This window comes from Dermochelys coriacea, chromosome 5 (assembly GCF_009764565.3).
Source record: "Dermochelys coriacea isolate rDerCor1 chromosome 5, rDerCor1.pri.v4, whole genome shotgun sequence".
In the NCBI taxonomy this organism is placed as follows: Eukaryota; Metazoa; Chordata; order Testudines; family Dermochelyidae; genus Dermochelys; species Dermochelys coriacea.
Window position 1 is genome coordinate 31,576,583 of NC_050072.1, and position 14,858 is coordinate 31,591,440.

Sequence of the window (14,858 nt, forward strand, 5' to 3'; positions counted from 1 at the left end):
TGTTCCCTTGAAAACTAAAAAATGCATTAAATTAAACTTAAGAGGCATCTTTCTGTGTGTGCAGAAGTCACAGGTCAGTTTGCTTTTGACAATAGAAAGCTCTCCCGTAATTTGAAGCAGTAAACTTTTATTTTCCTGAATGACAGTAAGTGGCATCAGAAATCTGTAAATAATTCCACTCTGCCCATTCCTTTGTACACTCTTTCCCATATTCCTGCCATCCATGCATTTACAGGAGTGGAACTGTGAAAGGGGGTGGAGGGAGAGACCAACTAAAGTGGAAAAGAGAAACATCCTATAAAAAGAGTTTAGAGGAAAAATAGTATTCACTCTTGTGATTTTTATTAGTAATAGTCTCATGAGGTTTGATATTTTCCTTAAAACTCCAGCTCCTGGAATCCTGTGATCACATGAGAATTTTCATGAAAAATAAAGTACTAGCACTCATTGTTGTAGAGAAATATTCAAAAAATGAGTCCTAAAGACTCAAAACTCAGAAGGCAAGAAAAAAGACATTCTTCTAATACAGTGTTTCCCAAACTTGGAACACCACTTGTTCAGGGAAAGCCCCTCGTGGGCTGGGCTGGGCCGGTTTGTTTACCTGCCGCGTCCGCAGGTTCGGCCAATCGCGGCTCCTAGTGGCCGCGGTTCGCTATGTCCAGCCAATGGGGGGATGCAGGAAGCAGCAGCTAGTACGTCCCTCTGCCCGCTCCCACTGGCCGCCGCTACCTGCAGCCTCCATTGGCTGAGGACAGTGAACAGCAGCCAGTGGGAGCTGCGATTGGCCAAACCTGCAGACGCAGCAAGTAAACAAACCAGCCCGGCCTGCCAGGGGCTTTCTCTGAACAAGCAGCATCCCAAGTTTGGGAAACACTGTTCTAATATATCATGATTTTTAAGCCAATCTTAGTATTGGGGGGAGATGGGCTGACTCATGATTTCTGAAGGCATGGGGTTAGCAATATTTAATTTATAAAAATCAATGTGTGTGTCAAAACATAGCCACTCAAAGTGAGGGAAACACATGTGTGTGTGGTGTGTGTGTGTGTGTATATGTATATATATATATATGTATATATATATATATGTATATATATATATATATATATATATATATATGTAAAGAAGATGTGGAGAATAGAAAAGACAACTGAAGGAAGAAAAAGCAGAGATGTATTTAAATGAAATATATATAAAATGATTTATGGGTGGTTTGGCAATAGCAACACAACTTCAAAAAATGCTCTCAATGTTTAGAACGGGACAGTTCCTGCCTCCCACCATCCGTTTAGGTCAGTCATCTATTTTGGAAAAGTAGATACGTTATAAGTGTAAATGCATGCATTTAGGATGTGCCTTTATTTTTAAAATTTTAAAATTTTAAAATTTTGCTGGCTAACAGGACCAAAATACTTTAACAGTCCCTATCAATTTAGATTTTAGGAACTTATTATTTATTTATTATTAGATATCAGCTGTTGGTCTTGCAATCTTCTCTGCAGAATTATATTTGGAAGCATATGCAGGATAACATAATTTTGGGGAGGAAAGATTTGGTCCCATATTTTAGACCTGGGGTCAGCAACCTTTCAGAAGTGAAAAGAAGAGGTCTATTTGTGACGCCTTAGACTAACACATTTATTTGAGCATAAGCTTTCGTGAGCTACAGCTCACTCAAAAGCTTATGCTCAAATAAATTTGTTAGTCTCTAAGGTGCCACAAGTACTCCTAGTCTGTATCCGCAAAAAGAAAAACATGGCTGCTACTCTGAAACCTTTCAGAAATGGTGTGCTGAGTCTTCATTTATTCACTCTAATTTAAGGTTTTGCGTGCCAGTAATACACTTTAACGTTTTTAGACGGTCTCTTTCTAGGTCTATAATATATAATTGTATGTAAAGTTAAGAAGCTTCATATTAAATTAAAATGCAGACCCCCGCAGACCGGTGGCCAGGACCCAGGCAGTGTGAGTGCCACTGACAATCAGCTCGTGTGCTGCCTTTGGCACGCATGCCATAGGTTGCCAACACCTGTTTTAGACCATGATCCTGTGAACAGAATTCAGTAGTTCTCTGGGAGAAAGACTGTACCTCTCAAGTGTAACTTTGTAGGAACTAAAGCCCTGATTCAGCAAACCATTCCTATTTAGCAAAGCACTTAAGTGCTTAACTTTAAGCAGATGCTTAAGAGCTTAAATACTTTTCTGAACTTGAGTCTTCAGCAAACCCTGCTCCTTCAGTCCATTGCTGACACTTTCACTGGGCATGGAGGATACTGAATGCAGTGGAGTAGAAAAAGCATGTCTCCATTGCAGGTGGTGGTGATGGAAGGGAGAATGCTATTTGGTGTGCAACTCTTGCATGCTAGGCAGCTCACCTATGCCAGGTGTCTTCTGCTCCAGCCTGGAGGAAAGGTAGTGAGCATGGGGATCAGAGAGATTGAGAGAGGCAGAGGTTCAAGCTGGTAGACATGTGACTAGACAGATCCACTAACATGCTAGGATAGGAAGGCTGTGAATTATATGGTCGCTAGCGGACAGCTGACTCGTGGTTGTTGGGCTTTTTTGTATAAGGAAGTAATATAAAATCCTGTCCGAGACATTTTTACAAAAATTCCTACCATTACTCAAAGTGGTGCATCTCAACCCATGGTAGCAATGTTGGGAGCCCAAATGTGGACAAGGCACTGAGTGCTGATGTTTTTGACCTGTCAATTAAACTTGCTCTGAGCATTTTTCAGTGTGTAAAGTATCAATATCTTGCCTATTCCAGAGCTCCCAACATCACTGCCAACAATGGAGCTGTGTTAGCAACTAGCATTGTTAGCAACAATGGGAAATATTTTTTTATTAAAAAAATATTTAGTGCAAACAAGACCTCACTGAAAACTGAGGAAGGATGGGATTTGCAAAGGAGCTTGGTGTGTAACTCTTAGGTCCCTTTGCAATGCCCAGATGAAGGGTCTACATGTTTCTGGGGAAACTCTGCGTGTGTGTGTGTGTGTGTGTGTGTAGTTGAGTTTTATTGAGGAGGAAATGGATATAAGGCAGCCAGAAAGCTCCACATGTGCAGATAAAACACACAACCAATCCCCACATGACAACTGTAAATATCACAACAGAAAAAAATAGAAACTGCTCAGCATAATGGAGGGGACAGTAGCAGTAAGTAGGAGCAAAGTCAGAAAGGCCAAAACACCACAGGAAGTAGTACCAACAAAGGTCCTAAAAAAACAAGAAAGTTTATGTACAGAACTGGTCAAATTAGAATTTCTATCCTGAAGCAAATTCTGACCTTTTGAGATCTCTTTCAAATTGTAATGAATAACTTTGATATTTCAACTTTTCATGGAATGGTCTGTTCTAAAGTGGTTTTTTATTTGTCAAAATGTTTGATTACAAGTTGGTTCAACATTTAATTTGTGTCCCTCTGATCTACATGGTGTCTTGTGGAAGTTGTAGTTTTGGTACCTCATGTCTTCATTTTCTTCTATTGGTCAGGCTCTAGAGTTTGGCTATATCAAGAGACTCCCTTGATGCACTGAAGCCATTCAACCAGATATCCTATGATGCATCGTAGGATATTTCATCCAGGCAGAGAGCTAGCTCCATAGAGGAAAATGTGGGCATGAAGCAACTGAACTACACTGATGTCTTGAGGCTCTGCAAGCAAACAAAGTGTTAAAGCTGAACAGACCCAAAAAGGAAACTTTGATTTGCTTTGACAAACTGTTGTTCAATTTGATACGTTTTGGTTCAGGTTGACTCAACCCAAAACAAAACATTTAATTTAGTTTTTCCTGATGGAAAATCAGTTTAGCAACATTGAAATTTTCCTGTGGAAATTTTTTTTTTCAGAATATACATTTTCCATTGAGAAATTCTTTTAATAATAATGATAGTCGCTGAAAGCTTATTGCAATCATAGTTAACCAAGAAAAAGGGAGTTAAGGCCAAATCAGGAAAAGTGCTGGTTTAAACACCAGCAAATGTAAATAAAGAAGTGGGTCCACACCAGTACCTCAAATCCATGTACCTTTTCATTCTTACCCCACCACCTCTCGTGCCTTCTGAATTTTGGGACTCTGATCTAAACCAATCTAATGGGTACAGAATCCAGGTTCTATCTAAAACTATAGTGGTGACTTGTTCTAGGTCAGACCCATCCCAATTCACACATGACACACACACCCTGCAGCAGGGCATAGCAGATTCCACTCCCTCCTGAAGACACTGCCAGTTCTAAAGGCCTCTGGGGAGAATGGAGGGAAACCTACTGTGTTTTCTAGTCAACAAAACAATGGCTGCTGGGTTTTAGAACTGGCAGTAGCTGCAGAAGGGAGAGGAATCTACCACACTGTGTGAGAGGTGGCTCAATATCTTGAAAATGGGGCACAGCAGAGGCCCTGGCAACCACACATTCCCATCCCTCCCCTCTCCTCTCCAAAAATCCTGGTGGGAGAATAACTCTGTAATCTTCCCTGGAGAACTTTAAAAGGAAAGGGACTGAAGGACCATAGATCCCTTCTATAAAAAATATTGAAAGGTGTAGTTGGGAAGGGGTCTACTGGATGGATGAGTGTCAGACAGCAAAGAAGGGTGAATGTAGTAGGGATACAGGCCTGACTGGCAGATCACTGGCAGATATACAACTTGGTGGAAAGAGCAGAGGAAGTTGTAGCTCTGGTAGAAGGAACGGTGCCTAGGGAAAGACATGGGCCTGGGTAGGAGGGAGGTTATTGCCGTAAAAGTGTGGACTTGAGAAGGTGGATTAGCACCCCAACATGGGAGTAGGTGGGTGAAGGTCTCCAGCCACAAATAAAGCAGAGAGGAGTGTGGTGGTATCCCAGAAAGCTTCCCAAAGGGGTCACTAAGCTATCATACTTCCACCCAAAAGACAACCTCAGGAATGATATAGCTGTTGTATGCAGTGTGGTGGTCACGCGAGTCCTGTTAGGGGCAGCGATTGTGATAGGGAGGGGTGAAAGGCAAGGGGATTGGTTGGGACCTTAGAATTGTATACTAAGATCTGAATAATGACCTCATCTCTTGCATATTACCTGGATACAATTCCAACCTTTTTTGCAATTCTTCCAAAGTACTGTACAATTTATAAATATTTACTAGGTTGGGCCTGGCTTCCTGCATGAGACGCTTCTGACCATTACAATAAGTTCATGTAATGAGATAAAATTAAAATTCTTGTGACCTGCAAATTCTGTGCAATTCATTCTCATCCAAGACCTTGTCTGGGATTTGATGAGCTACATGATACAGGGAAAGGGTATGGAATTTACAAGCCGACTTGAGCTAAGTTGCTTGCGCAAAGTAGACCTGCGCAGAATGGTAATACTGTGGTGCTTGATGTTTTATACTTGAACTTTGCCCTAACCTCTATCTTTTGGTTTGCTTTTCAGTGAACTACTATGAATCTGATACCTATGGTAATTTGTGCATTTGCTCTACAATGCATCTCTCTCTATATGGAATAACACTTCTACCAGGATTTTACTACTTGGATTCTTCCTGCTTCTCTTTCCCAGTGTTTTTGTTTTCCCCTATTTTTACAATCTTTCATATATAAAACAAAGAATAGGCAACAACAGGGAAGAAAAGAGAAACTCACCAACTATGCATATCTTGTACAAATATGTGAAGATGAGAACTGTTAGATTAAAATAAACTTTCCAGGTGCATTTTGAAATAAATGGAGTTACACCAATCTACAGTCTAGCCCTCTAGTCTCTCTACTTTCTAGTGTATCTAGAATTGATACATAATTTTCAATTAAAGATAATTTTCTTGCTTTATATTACTTGTGTGTTTCTGGAAAGCAAGTTATACAGTATATCACTCATGTCAGTTACTTTTCTGCAAATCATATAACCTCTTCCCTTTTGACCCTATTCAGGAAATGGAGATACACTTCATTTACTAGTTGTCATATTAAAATAACTGAGTATGGTGGAGCAGTTGGTTTGGGTATTTTTTAAACTCTTCAGAGCTTTTGCCATAGTGCATGCAACAATAGTCACTGTATGAATTTTGGTCTGTTTTTCTTATTTAATGGATGAATACAATAGCAACAGGTTGTCACACAAGCTCAGATCTCTCCTGAGAAATAGCCAGTATTCCTTAAATCCTATTGTAAGGCCATTATTCATCTTGTTATGTTAATTGATTTCCTTTATTTTTCTGAAATTACAAAACTGTACATGTGTGCTAATGACATTACAATATGCAAAACTGTTCTAATCCTGCAGTGGCTACTAAAATAAATATTATGGCTTTGGATGAATTATCTGAAACCAAATACATGTAGTGTTCAACTCCAACTTCAGCAATACTGCTGTCTTCAAGGGAAGCTCTGCTCACTGCTTCCTTGAACAAACTAGTGTGAAATACAAGTTGACATACCCTTATAATTCTGTCCTACACATGCAGTGTCTCTGCAGCACAGAAGCAATAAAAACTTTGGTTAAAAAACAAGTCCATGCCTTCTTCATTGACTTCAGTGGTGTAAGACCAGGGATGAGTTGGCCCATATGTTTCAACTACTTTGTTTAAAGAAGGCCAAAGGGTTTTGGGTAGGGCTGTGGATTAATCACAGTTAACTCATGTGATTAACAAAAAAAATAATCACAATTAATTGCAGTTTTAATAACACTGTTAAACAATAGATTACCAATTGAAATGTATTAAATATTTTGGATGTTTTTCTAATTTTCAAATGTATTTATTTTCTATTACAACACAGAATACAAAGTGTACACTGCTCACTTTATCTTTTTGATTACAAATATTTGCACTGTAAAAAGATAAACAAGAGATGGTATTTTTCAGTTCACCTCATACAAGTAGTGTAGTGCAATTTTTTTTATCCTGAAAGTGCAACTTTCAGATGTCTTTATATTTTGTTGTTGTAATTGCACTCAAAAACAAAGCAAAGCAAAACTTCAGAGCCTACAAGTCCACTCAGTTCTACTTCTTGTTGAGCCAATTGCTAAGACGAACAAGTTTGTTTACATTTATGGGAGATCATGCTGTCCACTGCTTATTTACAATGTCATCAGAAAGTGAGAACAGGCGTTCACATGGGACTTTTGTAGCCGGCATTACAAGGTATCTGTGTCAGATATGCTAAACATTTGTATGGCCCTTCATGCTTCAGCTACCATTCCAGATGACCTGCTTCCATGCTGCTGATGCTTGTTTTTTAAAAACAAACAAACAAACAAAAAAAAAACCACATTTGTGTCTGAACTCCTTGGGGGAGAATTGTATGTCCCCTGCTTTGTTTTACCCGCATTCTACCATATATTTCATATTATAGTAGTGTTGGATGATAACTCAGCACATATTAATTTTTAAGAATACTTTTGCTGCAGATTTTACAAAATGCAAAGAAAGTATTGAAATTTCTAAAGATAGCTATAGCACTTGACTCAAGGTTTAAGAATCTGAAGTGTCTTCCAAAAATTGATAGGGACAAGGTGTGGCACATTCTTTCAGAAGTCTTAAAAGAGCAGCACTCCGATGTGGAAACTACAAAACCCAAACCACCAAAAAAGAAAATCAATCTTCTGCAGGTGGCATCTGACTCAGGATTAAAATAAACATGCATTAGTCCGCACTGCTTTGGATTGTTATCGAGGAGAACCTGTCATCAGCATGGACACATGGCCTCTGGGACGGTGGTTGAAGCATGAAGGGACATATGAATCTTTAGCGCATCTGGCATGTAAATATCTTGTGACACTGGCTACAACAGGGCCATGCAAATGCTTTTTCTCATTTGCTACTGACATTATGAACAAGAAGTGAGCAGCATTGTCTCCTGCAAATGAAAACAAACTTGTTTGTCTGAGCAATTGGCTGAATAAGAAGTAGGACTGAGTGGACTTGTAGGTTTTAAAGTTTTACATTTTTTTTTGAATGCAGTTACTTTTTGTACATAATTCTACATTTGCAAGTTCAACTTCCATGATAATGAGATTGCATTACAGTACTTGTACTAGGTGAATTGAAATTCTATTTTTACAGTGCAAATATTTGTAATCAGAAATAAATAAAGTGAGCACTGTACACTTTGATTTCAATTACAAGACCGAATACAATATATTTGAAAATGCATAAAACATCCCAAAATATTGTATTGTATTTAACAGTGTGATTAATCACAATTTTTTAATTGCTTGACAGCCCTAGTTTTAGGATTTGTTTTCCAATGTTTTCAAAATACTCCTCCAGTTGTGCTTGTATGTATAAAGAAACTGATGAAGCCAAAATTGAGAGCTCCCCAACACTGGGGGAATTTTTAGCTGGTTAGAGCTGGCTGTTTTACAGATCCTTTATGCCATACATATTTGTGTCTCTGCACTACTGTAATACCCCAACAAGCATACCTAGTAAGCCACAGTCCCTGCCCTGAAGAATTCACAGCCTAAACAGCCAAGGGTAGAAATGGAAATAGATCAACAAAGAGATGAAGTGACTTGTCCAAGGTCAAATAGCAGGCCATTGGGAAAGCTGGGAGTAAGACCCAGGTCTTCTCTCACTCAGCCCAGTACACTCTCTACTAGACCATGTTGTTTCTCCTGACAAAGGGCTCACAAGAACACAACTGATCCATGTAGTCACATAAACCTAGGGAATCCTTGATTATACAAAGCCTACATTTTTATGCCTAAATCTCACTTTATAGTGATCTTTTAAATCCTAAGAGAAATGCTGCCAGCATAAACAAATGCCACTTTGTTGATCTGTAATTTATATGAAAAACAGACTTACGCAAGCTCTGAACAAGGGCTACAAATCAACCTGTTATACAATTGAACCAGGGATGAGTGTAAATTGTATCCAGAAAAGACTGGGGCCGTGGATACTTCGTTGTAGTTAAAGAGTGACATCTAGTGGTATACCTCTCTGTAGATCTAATATTTCTTGGCAATGATTCAAACAGTGTTAAATCTTTTTTTTTTAAACCTCCTTAATACTGCTACTCCTTCTGCTTAACTTTATACAGTACCAGTTTTATACCGAATATGTTGTCCTTTGAATTTACCATACCTAAGTACCTCTTTTTATTATTTTGAAAAACAAAAGTTGTTAGAGTGATTGTCTGCAAACCAAGCTTTATAAATATTGTGATTAAAAACTTATTCTAAGGGGGATTTAATCTGAAGCTTTTTGATGCCAGTTACATCTGGTAACTCTTGGTACATAAATTACACCAATAGCATGCATACAATGCCTGTTCCATTTTCAGTTTGCATCTTGTGAACAAACAGAAGCAGTTTGCTGTGAACTGAGGGTGTAGCATTCTCTGAGGGTGTCCCATGGTCCTTCACTATGCTGTTGAGCAGCATGCATCCTGGGATTGTTTTCACTGTGAATTGTGGGAAGCCAGGCCAGTTCATACTAAAAAACCAAAACTGTTTCCATTGTCTCCTCCCCATACTTCCTTTGTGGGCTGGTTGGCACCACTTTTGAATTGCCGTTGGCCAGCATGGACCCAGGAATGCTCTGGGCCACTGTGGTCACAAGTGTGAATTCGCACAGGCTGCTTGGGGTTGTATTACAGCACTTGGAGCTGGATGAATTTAGCATTGGATTTACCCATCGCACTAATGAGCAGATGTGGGAGAAGGAGAATGTTCTGTTGTGGCGGCAGCAGCTCCTCCAGCAACAAAAATATGCTGTGGTCAAGCAGAAGAACTTGATGCTGACTTGTTGGAACAAGAGGGCTAGTTCTTGAATCACTGACACTCAGCACTGTTTCTGGGTCTGGGAAACCAGCATGGATTGGTGGGAGAGGATTAGTCTGCAGGCCAGCAGTGGTGAAAACTTCAGAGGGGGAGGGTGACCTCTTTTGAAAACTGTACAGAACTGATTTTTGGAGCTTCATCAACAGCAGTCCAAAATATAGTGCCCCACAGGTGTGGAGAAACGATTCACCATTGCCATCTGGAATCTGGCCATCACAGAATACCAGTCTTGACTTGGCTCAGGGAGATCAACTACTGGGGTCATTGTTATGCAGATCACCTATGCCATTGATAAGGTGCTCTCTACCAGGTCATGAAGCTGGATAATGCTCATTAGATTACTCATGACTTTGCACACATGGGGTTCCCAAACTGTATTAGGGCAACTAATGGATCCCCTGTGCCTACCATTTGCCGCATCACTAGGTAGAATTTATAAGAGTTATTTCTCCATGATGCTCTAAAGTCTGGTGGACCACAGCTAGAAATTTTTTCAGACATAAATGTAGGGTGGTCTGGGAGGGTCCATGAGGCAATCATCTGTTGGAACTCCGGTATTTAAATTAGTGGAGAAGGACTGTTTGCCTCCAGGAGCACTGTGGACATTAACAGTGTGGAGGCTGATCTGGTTTTTCTGGAAGACCCAACTATCCCCCTAGCTAAAGAAACCATACACAGGACACTTGGACAGAAGAAAGGAACACTTTAACTATTGTGCGAGTAGCTGTAAAATGGTAGTCAAGTGTGCACTAAGTCATTTGAAAGACAAAATGGTGCTGTTTGCAGAATAGGCTGGAAGCTGACTGGAGAGGGATGACTTTGGGGTATCAGGTGGCATAATCCAGGATCACTAGGCTGTATTTGTATGCAGCTGAGGACTTTTCTAATGGGCTCACCAGGATGCCTAGCCTTTCAAAGGGCACCCATATGATGGTCAGTGGTAGCAGAGGAGCCTTTGAGACCTTTTTCTGACTTGTCCACTGGTACTTGCAGAACTTTTGCACATCATGCCGCATCTCTGTGTGGACACCCGGCCAGTAGAATTACATAGTCACTTTGTTGACTGTCTTCTCTCTCCAAGTTTCCCTCGCATGGTATCACAGGGGCCAGTTGGAGAACTCCACTTTGGAATTTCCTGGGCACTAGTAGCTGCATCCTCACTTCCTTCATCTTGAAGTCCTTGACTTTTAGAGCCCAACATGCCTTTTCCTCAAACGATTCAAAATGGGGCTGCTGTTTCAAGAGTTGAGGGTCTAGTACTATGAGACCCTGCAAGGAGTAACTAAGCTGGTGGAAGCCAGGGTGAGACCTTTATGCTTGTGGGCAGGCTTCTGTTGTACAAGAAAGTTAGATATTTATCTATGGTAATTTAAATCTAGAAAATGCCAGCAGTATAAACACGTGGGCAGGCTAATGATTCACAACTGATGCTTCATGATTGTTAAAACTCTTCCTCAGGGAAGATAGATAATGTTATGCAGTACTGATTTTATTTTCTTACATAGCTTTTAATAGCTAAGCACCCCTGCCTTTTTAGAGCACCAGACTTTCGGCCTCCACTACTGTGGATACAATTTTGCATCCACAATTAAAAGCAGGAGGAAATTAGTTGCACCTGTAATTACATCAATTCAGCTGCCTCACTATCTGATTTGGAAGTATTGTCATGTAATTAGACAGTTAAGGGGGCAGCCATTTATACCCGTAACTTTGCGATTTTATTTAACTGCAGCCATAACATAGCCTCCTCAGCTGCTGCGGAGTTCTTTCAAGGTTTATCACGATTGGATTTTGAATGTCACACGTCATACTGATGTTAGGACAGAACCACCTAGCTTAATCTCATGGGCCTATAATCTAATGTCTGAACTTCTCATTAGGCATTGGGTATAATTTACCAAGTGATTTAGGAGCCCAAATCTCATTGGTTTTCAATAGGACTTAGGGGCAAAAGTTATTTGGGCCAAAATTCTCAAAGGGAATTAGGTGCCTAGCTCCCATTGATATCAATGGGAGTTTGAGGATTTGGGCTTTGGAAACTTTTGAAATGAAATTTGGGCTCCAAAGTCACTTACGTGGTTTTGAAAATTTTGCCCATTATCTAATTGTGATGGGAGTCACTCATGAACCTAAATAATAGATTTAGGGCTTGTCTACACAGGGCTTTTTAAACCAGATCAAATTGAGTTAATCTGGTTTGAAAATGCTTGCATACACGTGACACAACCTATCACTGAGCACTAACTCTGCATTTATCAGGAATGCTGGAGTCCTCTTGCAAAGCGGACTAGGGTTGCTTCAGACTGATTTAGGTCTTTTGTTTGTGTGCATGAAGTTGCTGTGCATCGCTCTTTGTATGCTTCCAACATCTGTCCCACAGTGCTTTGCATCTTGACTGTTACTGAGCTGGCGGTTTTACTTGTGTGCCTTCTCTGCCCTGGTGTTAAGTTTCCAGGATGACCCTTGCCCCCTTTAAAAATACACTATTCTCAAATTTCACTTTGCTCTCACGCTTCAAGCAGCATTTAGTTTTCTGCCTTGGAGAGAGGTATATGAACGGATGTGTGCACACATTATGTGTGTCCTGGGTGAATCAACTACTTCTAACCTAGCCAGAAACTAAAGTTAATGCAGAATTCAGCATGTTAAGCCATGTTTCTTTTCATGACACTTGTGCTCCTTGACTTGCACTGGCTACCTATGAGTGTCCAGGTTAATTTTAAGATGTTGGTTTTAATCTCTAAAGCCCTAAATGGCCTGTGACTTAGTTGCTGCCATAAGTGTGTTTGAGTGCTGACATTGGAACCTCATGGTATGGAAAAAGGGGGAACTGATGAGAGGGCACTCTCCACCTGTGACTTTTGGAATTTGCCTTGGTTCATGACACACACAGGCTGTTAACCTTTAGGACATGCTGCAAAGTCTGTCTTTGCTGCCTACGTGGTCAGGATCTGAGAGATTTGTGAGGCTCAGTAGTATGAGGGGATTCTGGTGGATATTGGTTGAAAGGGTTTTTATTCTTCTTTGTGCTTTGATTGGGGGTATTGGAGCAACTGGTGGAGCATGCTTGTTTGCTATAAGGAACATTATTTTAAAGTGATTGCCCAGAGCTTGGATCAGCACTCTTTTGCTGTCCGTATAAACTGAAATAAATTTGGCAAAATAGAATGAACATCCTCCTCGTTCAGTGAGATGAATGTTTATGAACAGCAGCTGGAAAATATTTGGTTGCAGGAGATCATGTGCCAAAATAGGGTTAAGGGGTAGTGTTTGGAGTTGGAGGAAGATTTCCAAGTCTCAGGAAAACTGTCAGGCAATCAGTAGCTGGACATCTACTCAAGTCATTCCTCACATGTTTTGGGGACCTGGTAAAGTTCTCAGTGCTGGAAGAAAAGAAAAAGCTTGGTGTAATCTCACCGTTGTTGAAATTCAGTTTCCACAACACCTTTTGAAAACAACTTAAAACCTTCCCACCTCATTTTATGTTGTCTAACTCCATTATGATAGATCATCCCATCTGAAAAAAATCTTGTTCTCTCTCTTTTGCCTGTTCTTGTGATACTCATGGCCATCTTCTGATCACACTCACTTTCTGCTGTTGTGCCCTGCCTACTCAGGACTACCAATGTTTTTCTGGTGCAACTAACTCATGGGACTGGGCACATACAGAATTTAAAGAAATCTTGGTTGTTCTCTCTCTGCTGTTGTGGTGCTACTGATAACTCACTCCCTTATGCATAAAAGTTCATTTTTTTCAAAAGCTGGATAGTTCCCAATATATGAGCAATGGAATTTCCAAATCCAGATATCTGAATCATGGCATTTCCAAATACAAATATCATCTGAATGCAAATACCTAATGGTCGATTCCTTATTTGCACCCCCTTTTTAAATGGCACTATATTTCATTCTTCCAGGAAATCAACTTCTGTTTTTTGAGGATAAAATCACCCAATAGTCTTCCAATAAAGACATTTCATACAGTAACAAGGCATCTCCAAGGGTGGGAATAAACATACTGGCCCAGACTTCCAATCCCATGCATGCAAACTTTATGAAAGTCCAGCTCTCATGCATGCAATACCATGAGAGTGTACATATGATGTTGTTGTGTGCACACAAGTAGGAGGTGCGCAAAAGTGTACTGAGCTTATTAATCTTTTTAGGAGCACTGCAAGCATATGCAACGCTGTACAAAACAGAGTAAGAAATCTTCTTTGCCTCCAGGACTCCAAAATCTTCTAACTCAAGGGTACTATGAAGTTCAACGTTCACTTAAACCATGCATTTAAGATAAATTTTTATCTTAAATGCATTGCTAAACTAAACTGTTCTTAAATGCAGTCAACATTCTAATCCCCTCTGCTTTAATGGCACCAAAATATACAGAGGGAAAAATTTCACTATGCGTGAGTGGAATTTCTCATTTAAGGACTCATGACTTTAAAATTTTGCAACTGATTTTCTTGAAACTCAGCCTGATCTTTAGATATCAGTGAGATCTACAAAGCAGAGCAATCTTGAATTTTATATCTTCAATATTTTTAGGGTTTTTAGCCTAATGTAGCCGCATGAGTTTTGATCAGAATCTCATCTTTTCCCCATTCTCATATAAATAAAAAACAGCTACACTGATTTTACTTAACCGAAAAATTTTTTTCAACTCAAACAAGGAATCTTTCAACTAACACTTCAGCCCAAAATGAATTTTTTTTGAGGAAGCAACTGAAAAAGTGAGCTAAAATGGAAGTTGGAACTCAACACCAACTTAATTATAATGTTTGCTACTGGGGACTCCTGAAATACTGAAAGCATTTTTTAGATTTGAAGTCTATACAGTTTGTAAGTACGGTATGTCACATTTTATATCCTGTGAATACACTTGTCCAAGTGTATGAGAAATGTGGTTTTTCCACATGGGTTTCAGCTGGGAAAGTCACTTCTTGAGCTGATGATGACTTTTCCCTGCTGCAAGCAGATATACTATATGCTGCTTTAAATTATTATCTGGGAGTTGTCATTATGCTGTGTGATCCATTCTAATGCAATTTAAGACCATGGCACACTGAAATGATAAAATGGACACCAGCCAAA